The following is a 16,796-nucleotide window of genomic DNA, read 5'->3' as shown; positions in this document are numbered from 1 at the left end:
TTTGGTTGATGACTACAAGCCTTTATATAGAAGTTCAAGTCACTCACAAAGAGTTAACTAACCAATGTGGGACTAAAACAATAATATAGACTGCAAAACTGGTTTCCAAGAGTTTACCAACCAATGTGGGACTATCACACAAAATACAAGGAGAGAAAGAACACACTTGTTCATCTTCTCAACCAAGCTCACATAAGTAATTTGAAATATCAAAAGGAGAATTCCAACAATCCCCCACTATTTCAAATACTTATAGTTCCCACTATTTTGAAATAGGATATGACAAAAAGGTTAATGAAGTGCTAGAGAGAATTGAAATTACATTGCATAAAATATACACTACACCAATTTGCTCAAAAAGCCACAACCACAACCAGTCATAAACGACGGTTAATAGCCTTAGTTTTAAAGCAAGTGGGCTTAGCTATCGTATTGTACCCAAGGGCCGTTGTTTTCTAGTTGTTTGGTTCGGGTCTATGAAAATTTAAAAAATCGAAAAGGAAACTAGAAACTCAGAGAAAAGAATAAGTAATGAGATTTATGTTCTAGGGTTTTATTTGGTTTAATGGAAAAATCGATAAAATTGTTGTGTTGTTTGGCAGCAGCTATTCAATCGGGAACTCTTTCTCTCTGTCTTACAGTTCAAATCGTTATAGTTCGGCGCTGAAACTTCTTAACTACTTTTATTTCTTCTCCATTTTTGCTATTGGTTCAGGTGGATTTGGATTCTGGTTCTTTAGAGGTTCCTTTAATTATCTCTCTCTCTCAATCATTGATTAACAGGTACAATTTTAACTGAATTATGTTATTATAGAAATATGTATGCCTAATGAGAAAAAATTGAATCTTTTCTACGGAATTGGGTTTGCTATGTTTGTTTGTGATAAATATTTCTGGAAGAAATGAATGTGTGAAATTTAGGGGTGTTTGTTTGTATATTATGACTTGTTTGATTCGATCTGCAAGGGTGTATACTTGATGTTTATCCTCTCTCTCTCTCTCTGATCTCTCTACTTTTAGGATAATGATGGGCGTTAAAATCCAAAGGAAACAATTATTACTATTTCTATTCCGTAGTTACCAAATGCTATAATTAGAATGTGTGCTTTTGCCTAAATCTTTTGGGTTCCATAGAGTAATTTTTTCACTTGAGAGTACTGCCAGCCACCCACTGCGCGCAACTTCGATACATCTTGTAAATTATCCCTTTTGATAAGTGAAAGTGTAGGTTGAGATTAGCTTATTGACTAAAGACATTTGATAGGAAAAGGTTAAGTTTTACACTTGGTGTCGAGTTTACACTAGATTAATTTTTCGATAAAGGGCCATAGTTAATTTTTGGTTTATGCTTTGGTAGAAAAAATCCACATTGATCCTTTTGTGTTTGTGAGGAATTATATCATGCATGTATTGCTGACGGGTAGTAGTATGTAAGGTTATCTTCTTTTAGTTTTCTTTTGGGTTGTTGGATTTCTTAGTGTCTAAGCGATGCCAAGCACCGAAGTAAGCTCCAATTAACCTTTGACTTCATAAGGTAATCTATCCACCACTTGGGGTATTTAAAAAAATGAATTGGAAAACTTATTGGGTGTATTTGACATGGGATCAGTCTGGTTGTAACAAAACTTGCTTACTTAGGACTAATAAAAACTTTGGCAGATTAATATTGTTTAGGAATAAGTTTTGTATTTTCTTTTCTTTTGTTGGCATGGGATTAGTTTGTTCATGAACATTTGGAACATTTGGACATGGAGAAATGGTTATGGCGCAGTAGACACTATGGTGAGATAATAAATTATTGTTAAACTTCTATTTTTGGCGACCTGTGTACTTTATGTTGTTTGAACGTTAGGTTGGTTTTTTTTTGGGGTGGCTCAAGTTCAATTCACCGGAGCATACTCATTCAGTTGTTAGGTGTTGGACAATGTACATCATAATGGTTAGTTTATACATACCAGTCCTACTGCTACCCAAAGACCATGACTTTGCTAGAAGCTTATAAGTACTTTGGTCACTTAAGTATTTAATTCATAGCTGATTGGTCATTGGTAGTATGTTAGTTCCTTGTTTTATGGTGCTATTGCTATTTCAGTTTTTGTTGTTTCAAGGAGATATTCATTTTTTTTTTCGTGTATTGATTTTGCAGTACTTCCACAAAGTGCCTTTACAAGCGCCTTTACTACTAGTAAGTTACCCATCATATTTTGACAAGTTTTTTTTTTCTTTTATTACTTGTCTTCCTTTCTCTTGCATATATATATATTAGGGAAAGTTAATAAAGTAGAATACTATAAGACCATGTACTAAAGGTGAGGTTTGTCTTGGGCATTGTCTCCTAGAGTTCTTGAAGATTGATAACTATGACTTGGTTGTTCAGTTCTTACTTTTCATATGTAATGCATTTGCACTTAAACCAAGGTTCACTTGTACATCTTAATTGGACTTATGAAATGAGATAAGTAATAGCGCAAACCAAGTGCTTCTCTGTCACTCTCTTCATACACATGTTCCCCATATAAAGGTATTAGTGATGCATGCCAAGAACTACAAATACTGTTCTTTAGTCCAAAGAGTACGCTATATTTCTTTATAAATTTCAACCTTGAGATGGAATAGATTGTTGCGAAGTACTAGTGCAAGGTTGGGGTGGCAGTTGTAGCTGGATGTAAACACTAAGAATTCTACGCATTCAGAGTGTGGGACAAGAGGCTCAAGTACTCTATCTCATTAGTTACAGTCAGTGATCAAGCTTTGTGTGACTGAAGGCTAGCTTAGTTTTGAAATATTAGTATTTCCTTTATATGAGCATTTGTTGAGGTTTTCTGTAAAGAGCCACATTGCTTTTGTTATGACAATGTGTTAGTTCGATGGAGGGTGAGATTGCCCTCTAGTATGACCGAGCTACTTGATTGACATGGTTTACTACTTTACTTTAATATGGCTTTTGCAGTAATTGCTTCACTCTTTACTTTAATAAGTCTTATTTCGACATCATTGTGCTTCTTTTTTATAATATATTTATAAACTATCATGAATTCTTCGATTGCAATTCTTAGAACCTCACTAGATATCTCATTGCAACATGATATATTGTATCGCTGGCCAGGATGAAGCGGACTATCTACCTCTCTACAACAACTTTGGTATAGGTCTTACCAGATGGAGTCCGGTAGCATTTGGAGTGCTCAGATTTTAAGGTAGTGATTTATCTCGTCAGATTTTATGGTGTGGAGTTGGTCCTTACAGGTTTCAACTAGATGTAAATCATGTTGTTGGCGAAATGCCTAAATAATTAATGAGTAACATAAAATTTTTACATGAAGGTGACATGTGTAATAGTACATACAGATCGACAAATGGCTCAAGTGTCTTTATTTTTCTACTGTTTTTAGTAGCTTTAAATCCGATTGCCCATCTTTACAACTTTCCTTTGGTTTTACTACCACTTCTTTAAAGAATTGGCAATTAAGAGAGCCATCACTAACACCATCAGAAATCAAGTGCCATGGTAATTTACATTTTTGCTCCATCAACATGGATCCTAGTATATTTTTAGTTTATTTACAAGTATGCCTACAACATATGTTAAGGAGCATTCTGCATTATTCTCTTGCCATCCCTTTTTACGTCATATTTGTATGCTTGCTTACCAAGCCTTTCATCAATTGATTGTTTTTTTTGTAGTGCAACGATTCCAAGGGAGGCGTCGTCATCATGTCAATCTACATGGGAGTTGCAAAGTTTTTGTGGAAGAATTATTATTGTTGGAAGATTGCTTAGCAACCGTGAGGGGTACGGTACCTGAAAATGCGTATAGGATTGTAGCGGATGAGATTATTGACTTTATGGAGTTAATGGAAGAACCTTTGGTGTACTTTGATTCGTTTTTTTTTTTTTTTTTTTTTTTTTCAAGTTCAAGACTTGTTTGTTACTTGGGATTGAGTTTGAAATATGAAATGAAATATTTTCATTTATTTAGCTTGTGTTATATTTGTTTTTATATATTTCATGGTGGAAAGCTATCAGGTATAAGCAGGTCATGGGATAATAAATAACAAAATACCAACCGGTATCCCTTTAGTAGTGCAAAAACAACGGCTATGGGGTGTTGTTACTTTTTTAAAAAGTGGACCGAATCTGTAAGAAAACCACGGTTGAAGGCCGTCGTTAAATAACAAGTGTTAAAAGCCGTCGTTCTTTTTAAGCATAACAAGTGTCGGGCCGCCGTTTTTCAAATACTTCTGACCATTTTATGGCCGGCCCCAACAACAGACCATAGCACTTGTTTTAGACTTAAAACGACGGTGAATGGCTGTCGTTTATAGACTATTTTTTTGTAGTGATAGGTGCCTTACGGGCTTAAACCAGTCATAGGGCAACAAATCATATCTCACATGAAAGTGGTAGAATAAAATCTTTGAACCAACATTCCCTTGTAGCGAGATAGAGGACATGCACCCACACTGCTCTTTCATTGTATTGTTTGCTCTGCAGTGTTGTGCTTTTTTATCTTGCGCTACTTGTGTTACATGAATGCTCTAGAATACTTGCCCAAATATCCATAAGAACTGACCCAATTTTACATTCACATGAGTGGATTTCCATCAGGTGTGGATTGCAGTTTAAATACGCCACCTCATTAAAATATGGGCTATAGAATCCATTAAGAGTTAAATAATTCATTCTTACTCACTGTAATTCTAGTCATACAATGTATACTATAGTACCATCTCGCTATAGGGTGACTGGGGAGACGTCTCATAAATACATAAGACGATAGTACTGCAGGACGACAAAGTGACTTGTTTTTTCTTTTGAACCTACTTCATGGGATCTCCAATCATATAAGTAGGGTTGTCATCAGCGTCACCATATACATGGGCATAAGCCCATCCCTCTCGAGAAAACAACAATATATGTTGTAGTTAAAGTAGCCAGTACATGTCTCATTAGTCATTAGGAAGTTTTTAGAATCTTAGATAGACTTTTCAGTCATACCAATTTTCGTATTGCTATGTGGAGATTCATGAACAAATTGAAAAAGTAATAGAGCAGGTCCCAAGTCACATTCTATCATATTAGGTACTTGAAATGTGCTAAACAGACTTGCAAATACGAAGAGTAATATGACATTTCCATTTTCTTGCTGCCACAGAATTTTTTATGGAACAAGTGTTTCCGAACGTTTGGCATTATCTCATGTTTGGGTGAGAACTCACGCAAACACACCAATGATCTTGTTGGAGAGGTTGATATGAAGTGAGAGAAACTGTACCACCAATGGCTGCCTACGTATCCAAATCGTTCTCTGGAATCAAGTCTAAAAAATGCACGTAGTTCTTTGTTTGAAATGATTGTTGGGTATTTATAGGAAATGAATATGTTAAGCTTCTTATTGCTTAAAATACCCTTTCCTTATTTGATGAGATATTTCCCTCTTTGTATGAAATCTTTCTAAAAGCTTTATATGTAAAAAATCCCTTGACATATCTCCGGACTTGCTATATATAACTTGGGTGTTATATTAGTGGGCAGTGTCATTGCTCCAATAGAGGGCATGCCTGAATGCCACACTAGTAGGCAAGCGGGAATGCCACAGTAGCGGGCAAGCAAGCACGCCTCACTAGTAGGCAAGTGATGCCACAGTAGTGGGCAAGCAAGCACGCCTCACTAGTAGGCAAGCGGGAATGCCATAGTAGTGGGCAAGCAAGCACGCCTCACTAGTAAGCAAGCAAGCACGCCTCACTAGTAAGCAAGCAAACACGCCTCATTAGTGGGTGGCTCATATAGGAGTACCTAATGATGGTCGTTCATAAGGGTGCGAGTACACTGGTACATACACCGCCCCCTCTTCGTCGGATGGAATTCGTTCCTTGCGGCGAAGAATAAACATTATAATACTGCAAAAGAATGAAACAGTGTGATTGAAATATTTGTGATGCAAGTGCATGACAAAGCTGATAGTAGCAACCGCCCGTTTGACATGGCATCTGTTAATGCTAGTGTTGATATTGATGCCAAAGGAGCTGGTTAGGGGAAATTTACCCAGGGTGTTGAGCATCGGCCACATCATGTTGCTTTAAACCATGAGGCTATGATTACTGATATTCTTGTTTCCGAAAAGGACGTTGAAACTATGGAGAAGCAGCCACCGTTTACGGAAATCGAACAGGTCCAAGTCGCCCCCAATCGTGCTATTGAAGATGGGACTAAAAATAGTGTGCCTGGTGTCTCCTTGTATGCCACAAATGGTATACCAATCCACCACACGGATCACATTCCCACTGTATTTCTTGATGATGATGTGATAGAGGCGCTGAAGCTAACAGATGATATAGTTTTCTCTACCGAGATGGGCAAAGAGTATATGAATAATCCATTGGTAATGGAGATGAGTTCGAATAATGCGAAAGGTGTGGAGGATATTTCAGACATGTGTATTACTGGGATACACAAATTGCAAGAAGTAAAACAACTGCATATACAAATATATACTCCTTGTTTTGTTGTTTGATATAATTTATGATAAAGAACCCATTTGTATAACTTGTATAATGAAGTTAGTACAGAGCTTTTATGTATATATTTAACTATGATTGCGTTGAAACCACAAGACTTAATTCGTAGGTGGTTGCTGTACTACCCACTTTAAAGACAATTGGGTTCAAGATGCAGAAGAACTATATGTTTGTTTATGGGGATATGAGTCGATGAAAAAGGACTTGTGATAGGATGCATTTGTGTGGGCTAAGACTACTAAACTTTGCTTATGATACGCTATGTTGCGAAGCGTGTTATTTGATTGGGGGTTGAGGTTATGACTCGATTCCAGCTTAGTGAACTGTAAGACATTTTTTCCTTTGCAACCTGGGGTATCTTTGGTTCATGCTTCTTCGCATGAATAATATTTATTGCTTTAAGCATAGTGTTTGTTGGTGTTTCCTTTGCTTACTTGGCGATTTTTTGGGTGCATGGAGAGGTGTTGAAAAGCGGAAACTCCGTGACTTTTGGTGCATGAAGAGGTGTTAAAAGCGCCAAACTCCATGACTTTTGGTGCGTGGAGAGATGTTGAAAATAAACTCCCGACTTTTGGTGCATGGGAGAGGTGTTGAAAGCATAAAACCCCATGACTTTTTGGTGCATGGAGAGAGGTGTTGAAAATGCAAACTCCATGACTTTTTGGTGCATGGAGAGAGGTGTTGAAAACGCAAACTCCATGACTTTTTGGTGCGTGGAGAGAGGTGTTGAAAACGCAAACTCCACGACTTTTAGGTGCATGGAGAGAGGTGTTGCAAACGCAAACTCCATGACTTTTGAATTTGTATATGTTTTTTATAATTTAGATTTTTTATCAACTGCTTGTCTTTAAGAATGGTAATTGAGTAATTGATATATATTATTTTTGACTAACTAACTGAATGAAAATAAAGAAATGTGGAATAATGCATTTATTAATGAGTGATAATCTGAAAAACAAAAGAAAATTACTTCAAGGACAAGTTCTAAGGAACTGTCGGCCCAAACTACTAATTGTCTGGCTTGATAAAAGCCTATCCTAATCCAGAGCCGGCTTTGTTGTGTGAGATGTCTTTGTAAACCATCTATGAATCGGGTGATGGGGCCATAAGATTTGTTGGGCCTTCCTCGCCCCCAACTACTGGCGCTTCACTAGAGATGCCCCCATCTTGGTTGATTTTAGGGACAAAATCGTCAATTGGAAAATCTGTCATTAGGGATGCAAGGGTGTGACCCTTTTCTGAAATGTGAGGTTCAAAGACAATGCTATAAGTGCTTAAATAGATGTCCCATTTAGCCAGTCTGGTTGATTCCTTAGCACTGCGGAAAACTTTGCGAAATGGATATTTAGTGTATACCTTGACAAATCTTCCTTGGAAGTATGGCTTGAGGCGTCTGGCAGCATGAACCAATGCTAGAGCGATTTTTTCAACTCTCGCATATCTAGTTTCCACCCCTGTTAGGGTCTTACTAATGAAGAAGACTGGACGACCGTCTTCTCCATCGATGAACAGTGCACTGACTGCAGTGTCTGTAGCGGCCAAGTAAACTCTGACAGGTTGCCCTGTGGCTGGGCTGGCCAACATTGGTGGCGAGACTAAGTATTTCTTGATGGATTGGAAGGCATTTTCACAGTCATCATTCCACCCTGCTGAGTCCTTTAAAGTCTGAAAGAAAGGACGACATCTGTCCGAGTACTTAGAGATGAAACGGTTGAGAGTTGTTAAGCGTCCTGTGAGTTGTTGAATCTCCTTTTTTGTTTTTGGCGCTGGCATGGCTTGAATGGATCGGATCTGCTCTGGGTTAGCTTCGATGCCTTGATGAGTCATCAAATACCCCAGAATATTTCCGGAGATTAGCCCGAAAGCGCATTTCGAAGGATTAAGCCGCATGTTGAATTCTTCAATTATGTCAAAAACTAATTGTAAGTCAGAGATGTGATCTCCCTTATGCTTGGATTTTACAATCATGTCATCAATGTACGCCTCCATTATCTTGCCTAACATATCTCCAAATATGGTGTTGATCATCCTTTGATAAGTGCCACCCGTGTTTTTTAAACCAAAAGGCATGACTTGGTAACAAAAAATTCCCTGATCAGCTATGAATGCAGGTGCTTCTTGGTCTTTAATAGATAGCGGAATCTGGTGGTATCCTGAAGAAACATCCATAAATGATAATCGCGGGTAGCCAGATATGGCATCTACTCGTTATGATATCCGCGGAAGAGGGTATGGATGAATTGGGCAAGCTTTGTTAAGGATCGTGAAATCGATGCACACTCTCATTTTACCATCTTTCTTAGGCTTGACTGAGAGTAGATGATCGATCTCCTCTTTGACCTTGAGTTTTCTATCCGGTGTCATACGCCTAGGTTTCTGTCGCACTGGCTTGATTGTAGGATCAATGTGAAGTGTGTGGCATGCAATATTTGGGATAAGTCCAAACATTTGTTTTACTGACCAAGCAAATATCGTCTTGTTTTTTAGGAGGACAATCATCTCTGCTTGTTCGCTTTCTGACAGTTTCGCCGATATGAAAGTTGTTTCGCCGCTTGAATTCCCAATCTGCACTTCTAAGAGGCGGTCTATAGTTGGCGGCCCTTCATTTCGTGAACTAGCTGTACAAATATTGTGTGGTACTGATTCTGACTTAGACACCTCCCGCGAATTGCTGAGAACTGTATTTCCTCGCATATCGGACTGACGATACTCCTCCAAGACTTTTTTGGGGCAGCTGTGGGAAGCCATTTGGTATCTTACAAATTTTGCCGAGGGATGGGAATTTGACTGCTTGATGAAAAGTAGAGACTACTGTCCCCCATATTGTGGAGCCAATCCCTTCCTAAGATTGCATTGGAAGGGGATTTGCAATTCATCAGAAGGAATTCAATGTCTGCCATCTTGTTCATGAGTGTGACTGGTAAAGAAACTCTGCCCACTGGGGTTGTTGTTGTTCCATCAAAACTGACTATTGGATTATTTTCTGCAACCACCAAATTCTCTGCAAGCTGCATGTTCTTGTAGCAACCTGCAAAAATGACACTGACAGAACTCTCCGTGTCTATCATTATGCGTTGAACTCGCCATAATCCAATGAAAGCAGAGATGACGACCACATCATAATGAGGATGATGAACGCCTATTAGGTCTTTATCACTAAAACATAAGGGACCGGGTTCGGTAGTTTCTAAACGAATTCCTTCTGCAAAATCAATGTTATTTACGTGATAAAATTCATGCAAGAAACCAAACTTGGCTCATTGCTCATACTTCTGCCTTGTTCATGAAATGTAATTAATTTTGGCATGACCAGCTAGGATGACATTGTAGCCCGTCATTGCTAAATTTTGCTTCATAGTCTTTGGAAGTAAAAACTCGTCTAACTGTCCTTTTTCAACTAACCTCTATATATTTCCCCTGAGGGATCTGGAATCTTCAGTTTCATGACCGAAATTATTATGGAAGTGACACCAAAGATTTTTGTCACTCCTAGACTTTGTGTTTTCAGGTAAGGGCATTGGAGGAAAAAGTAAGTTACGTCCTTTAATCTTCTCATATATTGTTGCATATTTGGAATTTAATGGAGTAAGCTTCATTTCTTATGCTTAACCGTGGTGCGATTTTTTGTTGTTCCTTCCGTAGTGTTTTGCTTTTTGTTTGGCTTTACCATCGGCTTTGAATCTTTACTCGAAAATAATCTTTGTCTCTTGAGGCTTTTGCTATAACATCTTCTTCGACGTTAATGAACTGTTGTGCTCGTGTAAACAAATCGGACTTGGATTGCGGGGGGTCTCGTACAAGGGAATTGAAAATTCCATTTTTATCGAAATGTATTCCTTCCTTGAATGCATGAATGATCATTATGTCAGGAACATCAGTAACCTCTGCTTGCACTTGGCAGAAATGAATTACAAACTTTGCCAAAGTTTCGTCCTTTTCCTGCTTGATAATTAGCAAGATGTTGATATCCTTAGGACGTGTCCAATTATGCTTGAACCGGTCTGTGAACTGACTTGCTAATTCTTAGAATGATGTGATAGAACGAGCTGGCAGGGTGGAGAGCCAACGGAAAACTTCTTCTTTTAATGTCGATGAAAAAAGTTTGCATAAGAGGGGGTCATCTCCACGCCAGAGAATTAGTTTGCTTGTAAATTCCATGACATGACCGTTCGGGTCACCTCCTGCTTCATCAAACTTAGGAAGATCTGGTTGTTTGAAGCCGTCTTGATGTTTTGCATTTTGTATGATCAGAGAAAATCGCTCAACGACATCTTCGTTCACTGCAAGGTCTTTCCATCGAGTTTCAGCCACACACGCATTGGTCAGTGTTTTCTTGATAATGTCTCTGATTTGTTGTTAAAGTAAATCTTTGCTCATCGACGCTTGACTTTCGACTTGAGGAATGACTTCACTATGTTGCATCTTACGGTGTGGTCGCCCCCAGTTGTTGCTTACTTCTAGATTTTGCTTGTGCCTTGGACTATGAGATCTGTGTTGGTAAGACAAGCTAGGTTGTCGTGCTGGGGAGTAGTTCCTTTGGTGTGGTTGCATTCTAGGCTGATCTGCGTTAAATCTGCTGTACCAGTTTGCCGCATTTAAACCATGTCTAAGGTCATGATGCAATTCGGCTCTGAGGTCATGATCTTGGTGTCCAGCACTGCCTCTTATTGTGGATGTTGTCCACCTTTCTGACGCGCTACGATCAACGTTTAATGACCTTGTCCTGTTAAGGGAGGTATGATGATTACCTAATAATATGTATTGTTGTTCTTCGTGCCCTGTGTTATGACCACTGCTACGCCTAGTGTTGTTGGTATTTCGTGATCTGGATCGCCCTCTTGAATGGGATAAATGTCTGCTTATCCTCGAGTAATCTTGACAATGTTCGGGGATGGGTTCCAATGGATGGGATCTGCCATTATTATCTTGTATTCGGTTGAATACGCCCGGTTTCGCCCGGATCACGGGGGGCTCTTGCCGATGTGGAAGATGCTGCATCAACGTCATCCCTCTGTACTTGCTTCCTTTGGTCCAGTTGTTTTTGCAAGTTTTTGTTGCATTCTTTCTCTCTTATGGACTTCTGACGCATCATTTCTAACGTAAGGTAATCATCGTTTGCCGCCATATTTTCAGGATCTACTTCGTTTGCATTTGTAGCATCTAGATCTTGAGGGTGAATTACTGGAGCCTGAGTTGGTGGACGTCTAGATCTGGGTTGTCGTGGCACTTGGAGATGTGAAGGCTGATCTTGCAGATCTGTTGCAGCGGGTTGATCTATCACTTCTTGATTGACTAGAACTTTCGGATTTTCTTGTTGTTGTTGTTCTGTTCTTGCATTCTTGTTCGCCTGGGACCTTGTAGTTTTTGCCATTAATGGTGCTTGGAAGAAGTAACGTGGAAGAGGGCCCGTCAATAAGGACCACGGACGGCGCTAATCATGTTTGGGTAAGAACTCACGCAAACACGTACACCAATGATTTTGTTGGAGAGATTGATATGAACTGAGAGAGACTGTACCACCAATGGCTGCCTACGCATCCAAATCGTTCTCTAGATCAAGTCTAAAAAATGCACGTAGTTCTTTGTTTGAAATGATTGTTGGGTATTTATAGAAAAATTAATATGTTAAGCTTTTTATTGCTTAAAATACCATTTCCTTATTTGATGAGATATTTCCCTCTTTATATGAAATCTTTCCAAAATCTTTATATGGAAAAAATCCCTTGACATATCTCCGGACCTGCTATATATAACTTGGGTGCTATATTAGTGTGCAGTGTCATTGCTCCAATAGAGGGCATGCCCGAATGCCACACTAGTAGGCAAGCGGGAATGCCACAGTAACGGGCAAGCAAGCACGCCTCATTAGTAGGCAAGCGGGAATGCCATAGTAGTGGGCAAGCAAGCACGCCTCACTAGTAGGCAAGCAAGCATGCCTCATTAGTGGGCGGCTCTTATAGTAGTACCCAATGATGGTCGTTCGTAGGGGTACGAGTACACTGGTACATACATCTCACTTCAGTCCTTCGTCTACTCCCGTTCCGTGTATATTATGCAAGGATTGTTTTCTTAGCAATTGAATATACTCTAACTTACTAAGTCTGATATAAAGTTCTACTCCTATATACTATGCCTGTAACTTAACACTTGGGCTAAATTTGACTATTTTGCATGTTGACACTTAATACAAAAGGTTAACTAGTATTACACCCCCTAGATGAGCCAATTAGGATTTCACCCCCACTAGATGGGAAATTAGGGTCTCCCCCCTGCCATTCACAAAAAAAAAAAAAAAAAAATTGGGGTTGACCGTGTGTTTTTTTCAGTATATTTGGGGGGACCCTAATTTCCCATCTGGGTCATCTAGTGGGGGTGTAATACTAGTTAACCCATACAAAAAATCATGTGCTAAAGCTTAAATGGATCAAACCAATCTTAATCTTATGAGAGCTAAGATCACTACACTTGATGTAACTTAGCTTGGTTAATAAACCTTTCTCTATTTTGTGCCAAGTACGAAAATTACAATCCGTAAGACAAATTTTCCCCCTCACGGTGCTTCAAGGTTGGATGAGAAACTGTCTCCCAAGATAGAATGGATTTTTCCTTCTATGGAAAACAACATTTCAATTCCACAGAATAAGCGAACTCAACATAGTGTTTTGACTAAGAACATAGAGGAGAAAAGCGATTGAAAGAGATTTCTCTTCATGCAAAAACGTTCGATATTTATATGAGAGTGGTGCCTTTTCAAAACGACACAGAGACTGTTCGAACAATCACACTTTTCGAAAGGACGCACCTTTTCGGCAAAATGCAACGTTTTGAACTGTTGTATTTTTCAAAAGGTCGCATCTTTTCGGCATAATGCAACTTTTCAAATTGTTGCACTATTTCGGAAATGTTTTCTCTCTTTACTGTTTCAAGTGAAACTATTAAGCCTTATGGATCCAAATGGATTAGGCTTTGTTAAGAAATTGGTTGTCCAAAAAGAATATACATTACACACCACCTAGCCATGCCCATGCCCAAGCCCAGCTGATCGGACGGCGGCGGTGCGCACGCGTATGTTTCTTGTTGAGCTTGATTATGTTCCGTCTCCATGGAAAATTAGTGGTACCCCTTGGGGCCCAACCTAAGTAGCCACAGTTAGGCCTTATAAACTTGACAACTCTTTGGCGTTCTTTCCATGTGGGACTAAGTGTTTTCCACACTAATTTCTCAACTATTTTATCTCAAGTGGGGTAACTTGGGAGGCAAATTACTCATTCATTTCTTAATGGATTTGTGTAAATCCAAGTTCAATGTGTTCACTACACTTTGAACTTTCAATTGCACATCCATTTTTCTAACAAGTTTGTCATGTCGATCGTTTACTTGAAACTCGTTTTTCTTTTGTTATGTAAGCCCTTATATCTATCAGTAGCCACAAAATCTTGCTATGATGTGTCTCCATCCTTTAGATGTAGTTACCATATGTGAATTGTGCTTTTGTTTAGGCTTTGAAAGGAGTATCAATAATAGGACGATCAAAGAAATTTCTATTATTCACTTGTTGAGTTTATATTTGTAGTACCAAATTTGTTGCACTTTAAGCCGGGTTTCATGTTTGTCAAAGATTGCAGAATGCCAAAAGGAAATAACTGATGCTAGGGCCATGGTTGAAGAGGCCGAGCGGTCTCTTGCACTGAACATGGATAATGTTGGTCCTGAAGATGTGGAAATTGACAAATTAAGATCAAGAAAGATGGGAGTCTGTTAAAGCAACATCTGTTTCTGCCTTGGTTGGCACATTTGTTGGGCTCTCTGTATGTACCACCATATTCGTACCCCTACAAGTGGCCATCGTTCGGTACCAAGGGTTGCATATTTACGCTGCTCACTAGTGTGGCCCACTTTCATTGTCCACTAGTGCGCCTTGTCAAAGATGTTTTAATGAATATTTCTGATGATATTTATTGATATATCAAGGGGGTATTGTATGTACCACTATATTCATACCCCTACAAACATAATTTGTCGAGTACCACTATAGCGCTACTCACTAATAGGTACGCTGCCCAAAATTATGGCGTGTCTGCCCTACCCAAAATTATGGCACCATAAGCTAGATATAGCAGGTTCAAATTTAGAAAACATATTTGTCAAGATATGCTTCCATATTAAGACTTTACATAATTACATAAGATTTTCTAGCAATTAAGGAAAAAATATTTCTCATTATTATCCTATAAATACCCCATTCCTTTGAAACAAAGAAGTATGTTCATTTGAGAGACTTGATTTCAGAGAACGATTTGGATACGTAGGCAGCTATTGAAGGTACTGTCTCAACAATTCTACAACAATCTCCCTAACAAGATCGTTAGTGTGTTCGGGGTGAGTTCTTACCCAAACATAATTGGCGTCGTCTGTGGTTCATATCAACGGGCCCTCTTCCATGTTTTTTCTTCAAACTCCTTTAATGGCGACAACTACAAGATCTCAAGTAAACAACCAGGCAAGAACGCAACAGTCCGATGGAAACAACTTAGCAAATCTTGAAGATCCAGTCAATCAAGTTCCACCATACCAAAAGGCTTCACCTTTGTAGCTTCAAATACCACAAAAGCCAAGATCTAAACTTCTCTGGTCTGACTAGCCAGTATCTTCTCCTCATAATGGCACAATTTCGCGAGATGCAGATCTAAAAAATATGGAGACAGATGATAAAAGCCTGACCCTAGCTAGAAGTGCTGCATCAAAGGTTCAGAAAAACAAAGAAACTTATCGACAACTTGTAGAAGCAACTAAACAAAAGGAGGCCAGTACAATTATCAACAATGGCGAAAACGCAAGAGAATTTTCACAAGTGCTCCAAGATGTTATCAGATCTCACACCCTTACAGAGAAGAACACCAAAGTCAACCATGGCGAAAAACGGAATGAAGAAGTTAAACAACATTCAAATTTTAACTATCAGCCGAAATAGATCTACTACTTTCAAGTTTCATTAACGGTTGTTACTCGATATCATACAAGCAGGCAAACAAAAGTTCATCAGTCTAACACAACAACTCGCTGGATAAAGAGACTTGTTAAGCCAAAATGCTCAATATTAATTTGCATCCTCTACCGCCTTCATTAATGACCACCACAATGTAGATCCAGACTTTTACAGTCTAAAGTTTTAATATTTGCTTTTCACTTTTTCTTTGTTTAAATTTTTGTTACTATTTATTTTTGTCCGTAGGCTTCAGTAATGGAAAACATAACTGCACACAAGACAATACCATCGTTACATAGGAGACGCTACAATATTGTCAGCGTAAAGCAAAATGAAACAACCACAAGATAGACAACGACAATAACGTGCCACTTCTATAACACAATCAGATTTAATATAAACTATAACGTATGGACTGAATACAAGGCAACAGATAACAAGAACGGAGGAAGATGGAACCATCTCGTAGGCACTAAAAGTGGGCAGCACCAACGAGCAACACTTCTAGTTCTGACCAAAAGTGGGAAGCAATAGTAAGCAACATTTTTGGGCACCAACAGTGGGCAGCACTAGTGAGCAACAGAAGTGGGGAAACACTAGTGGATAACATCATAAGGAAAATCAATAACACCATCTACGCACTAGGCTAACATGGTGTTCACTTATGTTGTCGAAGCACTAAGGGTCTAACCACAAACTACTCAACTCCTCTGCCCTATGGGTTCACATAGAGCTCCAGGCTCACGACTTGCCCACTCTCTCAAAAGTACACGAGGTCTAACTGAAGACACCTTTATACACAGGTTCACAGGAGCTAGAATGCAAGAACACGACAAGAAGAAGAAAACAACTTACCAAATCCTGAAGTTTCGATTAATCAGGCTGCAATGGATCAACTAGCTGCACAAGATCTGCAAGCTCGACCTTCACATCTCCAAATGCCACGACAACCTAGATCTAGACGTACACTACCGAAGGATCCAACAGCTCATCCTCAAGATCTAGATGTTACAAATGCAAATGAAGTAGATCCAGAAAATATGCAGACAAAAGATGAAGACGTTACATTAGAAATGATGCGTCAAAGGTTCAGAAGAGAAAATGAACACAACAACTACTTGCAGAAGCAACTGGACAAAGGGAAGCAAATACAAACGAATGACACCGATGCTACTTCTTCCACAATGGCAAGAGCCCCCAAATAGAGTGAAAATCGAAATATATTCAACCGAATACAGGATAATAATGGCAGATTCCGTCCATTAGAACTTGTCCCTGAAAATCATCCAAAT

General features: G+C 39.0%; 1 long non-coding RNA gene across 1 annotated transcript; it reads left to right on the top strand.

Annotated features, from left to right (window-relative positions):
* Positions 1-1,949: 1,949 nt before the first annotated feature.
* On the top strand, positions 1,950-3,889 carry LOC147495630 (uncharacterized). The gene is made up of 3 exons (XR_015197615.1): positions 1,950-2,185; positions 3,107-3,197; positions 3,685-3,889. It is a non-coding gene; the product is annotated as an uncharacterized LOC147495630 (long non-coding RNA).
* Positions 3,890-16,796: the final 12,907 nt, after the last annotated feature.

The sequence above is a fragment of the Coptis chinensis genome, chromosome 6, assembly GCF_015680905.1.
Source record: "Coptis chinensis isolate HL-2020 chromosome 6, ASM1568090v1, whole genome shotgun sequence".
NCBI classification, from domain to species: domain Eukaryota; kingdom Viridiplantae; phylum Streptophyta; class Magnoliopsida; order Ranunculales; family Ranunculaceae; genus Coptis; species Coptis chinensis.
Note: the sequence above shows the minus strand (reverse complement) of the source record. Positions and strands in the feature narration are given on the sequence as shown.